This window comes from Chenopodium quinoa, unplaced genomic scaffold (assembly GCF_001683475.1).
Source record: "Chenopodium quinoa cultivar QQ74 unplaced genomic scaffold, ASM168347v1, whole genome shotgun sequence".
Classification (NCBI taxonomy): domain Eukaryota; kingdom Viridiplantae; phylum Streptophyta; class Magnoliopsida; order Caryophyllales; family Amaranthaceae; genus Chenopodium; species Chenopodium quinoa.
In genome coordinates, this window is record NW_018744949.1 from 1,042,281 (window position 1) to 1,049,026 (window position 6,746).

Consider the following 6,746-nt stretch of genomic DNA (forward strand, 5'->3'; position numbering starts at 1 on the left):
TTATGAGATCTACCGTCTGAGATTGACAAGAGCCTACAACAAAAGAGTACACAAACGACCCTTGAAATTGGGGGACTTTGTGTTACGGAAAATGGAGGCAACCGGTAAGACCAATGAGCAAGGAAAGTTGCCTCCCAATTGGGAAGGCCCCTACCGGATCTATGAAGAAAGGAGAGGCGGCACCTACCGCCTGGAAACTCCAGACGGCAGGCGGCTAGCCAGAACTTGGAATGTAGACAACTTAAAAAAGTACTACTTCTAAGACTTGTAATTTTTTTGTATATAAAGTTTATCAATGAAAAGATGCCCTATTTTCACATATTTATTGCTTTCTGTATAATTACCGTCTGTGCAATGCACAAACGGACTGGTAAAAAATTTTACATCTGCTCCAACATGAGTAGATATAAGCTAAGTCCAACACTTAGCAGCTATTGATGAGGCCAATGGCCAGATAACCTTAAAACCATCGCCTGCTCCAGCATGAGTAGGCAACCCGCGACGCCCATCCGGGTGAATTCGTCGCAGAGAGCATCTCCCATTTGGGTGGAACATTGTTCTATAAACTTATAAACAAACGTCCCTACCGATTGTCTGGATTAAGATAACTCGCAGCCATTGGAATGATCAATTGAAACCTTGATAACTTTGGCTACCGCTTGTTCTATAATAGCTGGTATCCGGTTTCTAGGTCGGATATGACCGGTTGTTGCTCAAAAGCACTACAAAAGGTTAGAATTGAATATCTAAGCTAAGTCAAAAACTTAGTAGCTAAAACAACTCGTTTAAAGAAACTACACACGGCCAATGGCCGCCTGTCACTAAACGTTAATACATCTGCTCTAAGAGCATGACTTCCGACGACGCATACCTTAGCCAGCCAAGACTGATTGATCCTAGGATTCAATCTTAGACCGATTGACCAGAATAATCTAAGTTGAAACCTTGACACCATAGCAAAAACGCCTGTCATTCCAACTTAGAGTCAAATCCTGAAAATTGATTCAGATGCGGTCAATGACCGTCTGACGTTCATTTTGGATACTCAGTGGACGACTTTCCTCTTTGGTCGGGGCAATCACCAAGCGCATATTCGTCCAGGGAAAATACACCAAGTGCATCTGGTATACCGCATGTATTAGGTTACTTAGCAATATTCGTTCATATTGAAAAATCGCAAAGATTGAAATATTAATGCAAGTTGCAAAGATTGGAAAACCGACACAGCCGACAAATCATGATATAAAAAATCGACTAAAATGCCGGGAAAGAGACTATTAACCGGATCCACATCTTGAGAAATAAGTGTTGTGGAAATACAAGAAATACACGGCACGCAAGCCAAAAGTACTGGCAGCAACCATAAGCTGAAACTACAGAGGCAGAGCCGAGGGAGTATCCTTAGCAGGCGGAGTTGGGGCAGAGTTCACTTGGGCTTCAACTTCAGCCTCCTGGTGCTCTTCTTCCTTTTCCTCCCCTCCGTCATCATCATCATCACCCTCCTCGCCGGCTGAAAGCTCCTTCTTGACCCACTCTTGGAAAGGCTCAGGTTCCGGCTCCCCTCCAGCCCTTGCTGAGAGGACAAGATTCGAGTACCTGTAGGCTTGGTCCCAAATGTTGTACTCAGCCTCCGGATACACCAGTTCCCAATTCACCCTCATCCGGTCTTCGCAGTCTTGCTCATTCTCCTCAATGAGCCGCATCTGCTCAGTTCTAGAGTGGCCTTGAAGTTGCCCTGAGATGTGGTCATCTCCTTCTACAGATGGTTCGATGTCTGCTTTGAGAGTGACGTTCTCCTTCTTGGTCTTCTACAAGGACTTGAGACCCGCCTGAGCATTTTTTAGCTCCAACTCAGCATTGTCAAGCTCCGCCTCCAGATTTGAGGCCTTCAGATTAGCCTCATTGAGGGAAGACTTGAGCTGCTTTAGTCTCAAGATCATGAATTAGCATTTGATACTGAGCAACGTTAGTGGTATCAAACGCATCTCTCTTGGCCCGCCTCACCTCTTCCTGCTTTTGGGCATACGACTTTTTTAGCCCTTCTACTCTCAGCATTGTCTGTATATATGCAAACGGTGTTGGAGGAGCAACCAGCGATATACTTGGAAGAAATTGAGTATAACTATAATACCTCAGACAGCAAGGCCAGGATGCGGTCAACATTGAACGCATGTATCCCCGGGATGGCCTCCTTGTCCTCCTTGGAGACGGCCTTCAACATGGCCTTAGAGTACTACTGCACATCCGGCCACCGAGGGGATAGATCTGCACGAGAAAGAGATGGTGAGAAAACTACATATGCGCCTCCAATAGATTGTTGGCTGCTAGAGGAACCTTCTAACTGAAGATGAGAATGTGACTTGACCCGCATGGGCCAGCCAAGCTCAAAGGAGGAGTTGAAGGGGTCAGTAGTACCTTGGGGATGAGGCTGAAGGCTCAGATCGCCTGCAGCCGCTGTAGAACCGCTTGCAGCTTTGGGTGGCTGGCCACCCTTCGGCACCTCAGGGGCACCTGGTTGAAATGAAAGTTCAAACCCAAGACTGACGTTTCTGATGCTCTTCCCCCCAACAATCAGACAGTGTTTATCAAGCAGAAGCTTTGGGACCTGAGGAGGAGTGTTGATGATATGGCCTCCCGTTTCCCTTATGGCCCGGGCGGGCCTAGCTCGTGATCCCTGTCCCTTTCCCTTTAGTTACCTACCTCTCCTTACCATTGTAAGTCCTTGATGTGTAAACATTGAGGACAATGTTTGATTCTAACTTGGGGGGGTCTTACTTGTATTTAGGGATTTGGATTTTTTTTAACTTGTTTGTTAGTATTTCTTTCCTTTTTGCAGATTGGGAACATTCGAGATGCGGCATGAGTTTGAAGAACGATGCTATGGCCGTTAATTAGAGCACCCGGGAAGCAAATTTGGTGAGATCTTTTTTTTTGTGTGTGCTTAGGATAGCTTAGTTTAGGAAGAAGTTGAATGGTTCAAGGATGCTTGATCGGTTCTAAGGAACCTGGGATCGTTGATGTTGATATCAACCGATCACTTGTTTGTCGATTGGGATTTTATGTGATTTTTATGCCTCGTTATGTGCCTTTCAACTTATTTAGTTAGCTTAGTTGTACATACGTTTGCGATAGATAGGAAAAGCTTCTGTTATGAGGATGTGTGGTTTAGCTTATATGATATGCCTCATAGTCTTTTCCTATGTTTTTGGATCATACAAAACTTGTCTAATTACAAAATTTTGGAATATTGTTCATGTTGGATTCGAAATGTGAATGAATGTGTATGGAATGTATATTTCCACTTAAGCCAGTGATGAATACACAGTTTGAGTCTATTGTTGATCAATCTAGACGAGTTTAGGCGAAAGGTAGGTGGATAGAACACTTTTGTTTGTGAAACTCTAGGCCTTTGGACTGTGGTAAGATGGAGTTGCTTCCCGGTTGTGGATTTGATCCCCTTGATTGGTAGTTGCTTTATTTGTTAGATCCCGTGAGGTTTATTTGTTCTAGCCTTCATCATTCTTGTTGAGTGGCATATTTGGATCCTTGATTACGCATTTTTCGATCTTCGTGTTGACTAGTAGCTCCCGAGACCGACTTGACACTTTTAAGGGATGAAGAGGGCACCTTTTTTTCATTTTTCTTATTTTGTTCCTTTTGTTTTGTTACAAATTGATTTTCTTTTTACATCATCTTACTTGCTAACCATGTTGAGCTTTAATTCCATTCTTGGTTAACCGTGTTACAAAACTCGTTGGCCAATGTTTTACCAACCCTTAGTTGTGAAGCGTTTGCCTAGATAGGTTTGTTGAGCTTATTGTCTACTAATCAAGAAATAATGATTGATAGTTGGTTTGAGCAAGTGTGAAAGTGAGCCTAATTATAAATATGTAATGTGAAAGTCATTTTGCTAAAAAAGAAAAAAAAGAAGAAGAGAAAAGCCGTCCGAATTGTGAAAAGGCAAGGACACGTAAATAAAGTTTTGAAGTTTGAAAAAGGTCATTTGAGTGTGTATTATATGGATAATTTGGGATGTGTAAGAATGTGAATCAATGAGATTGTGGAATGTGAATTACATCTTTTGAACTTTTGTTTTTGAGAATTGTGATTCTTGCGCTTCATTTAGGAATTAACCCCACATTTTAAATTGTTTTCACCTACCTTACCCATTGCCAATACATTACAACCCTGTAAGACCCTTAGACTTTAGAGGTGTTCGGTTCTCAAACGGTGGAGGGAGATACCTTTCAACCCTATGGAAAGATTATGCGTAATCGAGATGTCGGGATACCTTTGTTATTTCCTCAAAATATCACTTTTTCCGGGTCCTTCGAGGAATCACGAGGGGCCAATTAGGTGGTGATTTGAAGAAAAAGGGGAGGACGTGGCCGGTTTAGTTGGGTTTAGAGGGAAGCATGACTTCTTTGTTCTCTATGCTTGGTTTAGGTTTTGTTTGCATTTTGATTAACGATACCTTGGATTGTGTGTCTCGTTGCTTGTTTGTGTGAGTTTTCATTCCGTGCATGGTTGTTCTAAGTAGGATCCATTGACTTCATTCGTGTTGAATTTGATTTATATGCAATGGCATAGTTTATTGATCTTGTGTGTGTTTCCTTTGGTTTTTGCTCGAGGACGAGCAAAAGGGTAGCTTGGGGGATTTTGACAAGCGCACTTTAGGGCGCGCTTTAGAGCATATATTAGGATGATTTTGGATGTATTTGGGGCCGTTTTGGCCGATTATTACCTTGTTATGCTTATGTCCCCTATTTTACGTGCTTCACGGGTTTTCGGTTTGTTTTTAATGTGTTTTCAGGTAATATCAACCGAGTTTAGTCGGATCCCGAGCCCTTGATGCGTAACCGAGCTATCCTTGACCGAAGTACGAGGAGTTAAGGAAGTTCAAGTGTCGTGCATTGATTACATAGCATAGGCAGCACGGCCGTGTTACCATAGGCACACCCGTGCTGGCCTATGAGCAAGCAGCCCAAGGCAAGGCAGCACGGCCGTGCATGCCAATAGCACGGCCGTGTCAGTATCCACGCACCAGCACGACCGTGCAGGCCATTAGCACGGCCGTGCCAGATGTTGCCCGTGCCCGTGTCAGCTTCAGTATGAGCCCCGCGCTAGAGCATATTCAGCACGGCCGTGTCATTTTACAGCACAGCCGTGCCAGGCAGCTGCACGGCCGTGCCAAATTGAAGAAGAAATCCGGTTTAGCTACTGACAAGCTAGCACGGCCGTGCCAAATATAGCACGGCCGTGCTGATACAGGGTTGACCGCGCACCTGACTTCTCCGAATTAGAAGACGTATATAAGGCCCGACTTTAAGGGGCGTTTTTGGCCAGATTTAGAGATAGTTTTTGAGAGCCTTTGTAGAGAGTTATTGGAGAGCGTTCTTGGTATTAGAGATTCATTAGTTTTCTTAAGGGTTATTCTAGAAATTTTAGTTTCTTGGATTGATTTGAGGCAAGATTTGTGAAGATTCTTTGTATTATTCATTGACGACGGATATCAAAGTTCTAAACTTTTCCATTGATTCGCATCAATACAATCGGTATTATACATTCTTGTTTATTAATCTAGCTTTATTATTCCTTAATCAGAATTTATGTTTAGATCTATGTTGTTTATGGAATCTATTATTGCTGTGATTATGAATATGTGTGAGTAGTTTCCTAGCTAGGGTTTCGGGATGAACCCCGGCCTAGGTAATCTTTGTAATTGGGGATTGGTTTGATAAACGGATTGTGATTAAACTGATTATATGCGATTGCATGTTAATTCATTATAATAGGAGTAGCTAACCTAGAGTCTTGAATTAGATTGCATGTTATTCTTGGTTTGAACAAGAGACTGTGAATTGATTATTTCATTATTGAATGTGGTTTGATTATGTATCGAGTAATGTTAAGTGCATGAGAAATCCAAGCTTAGTATTGCCCGTTATCTTCCTATCGCACGATATTGATCAGACATATAGTCTTTGCATATCCCGTTTTACTCTATGATTCCTTGTTGCGTAGTTACCGATGGTTTGGTGAATTCCCGTTTTCCCTAGTGTCTTAGTTTATTGATTTATTCCATCTTATTAGTAGTATTTTAGAACACCATTTTCCATTGATTTCGAACTAGCTTAGGTTTAAGATTGATTTGCAATTACTCTCGTTCCTCGTGGACCGAACCTTTATTTGCCATTGTACTTGGTTATAGGGTGTTCGTATAAGTATTGTTTGATTGAGAGTTATATTGTAGCGACCGATTTAACCCTTGTCAGTACTGGGCTATTGATAGCCGTCAGGTCAGTTGCCGGACGATTGATGAGCTTGCCAAACCTTTGACACTTGTCATATTTTTTAACCATCTCCATGGCGTCTGCTTCAAGGGTAGGCTAGAAGAAGCCTTGCCGCCTGGCTCTCTTTGCTAGTGTCCTACCACCTATATGGGAGGCACAGAACCCTGAATGCAAATCTTCGAGGACCTCTCAGCCCTTCTTTAGGGTAACACACTTCAAAAGAGGTTGTAGATAACCCTTCTTGAAAATTTCCCCTTTGTGAATCTCAAAGTTAGACGCACGCTTTTTCATTACAATCATCTCTAGGTAAGTATTCGCAGGGTGTCGTCTGTTAAGTATGCCCGGATGTCATCCATCCAGGTTGAGCTTCGATCAAGGACTCCAATAGGTTCCTCCTCAATGCTCCTTTTTTCCATCACTTCCCAGAAAACAGACCTTGGTGTGTCACAAGAG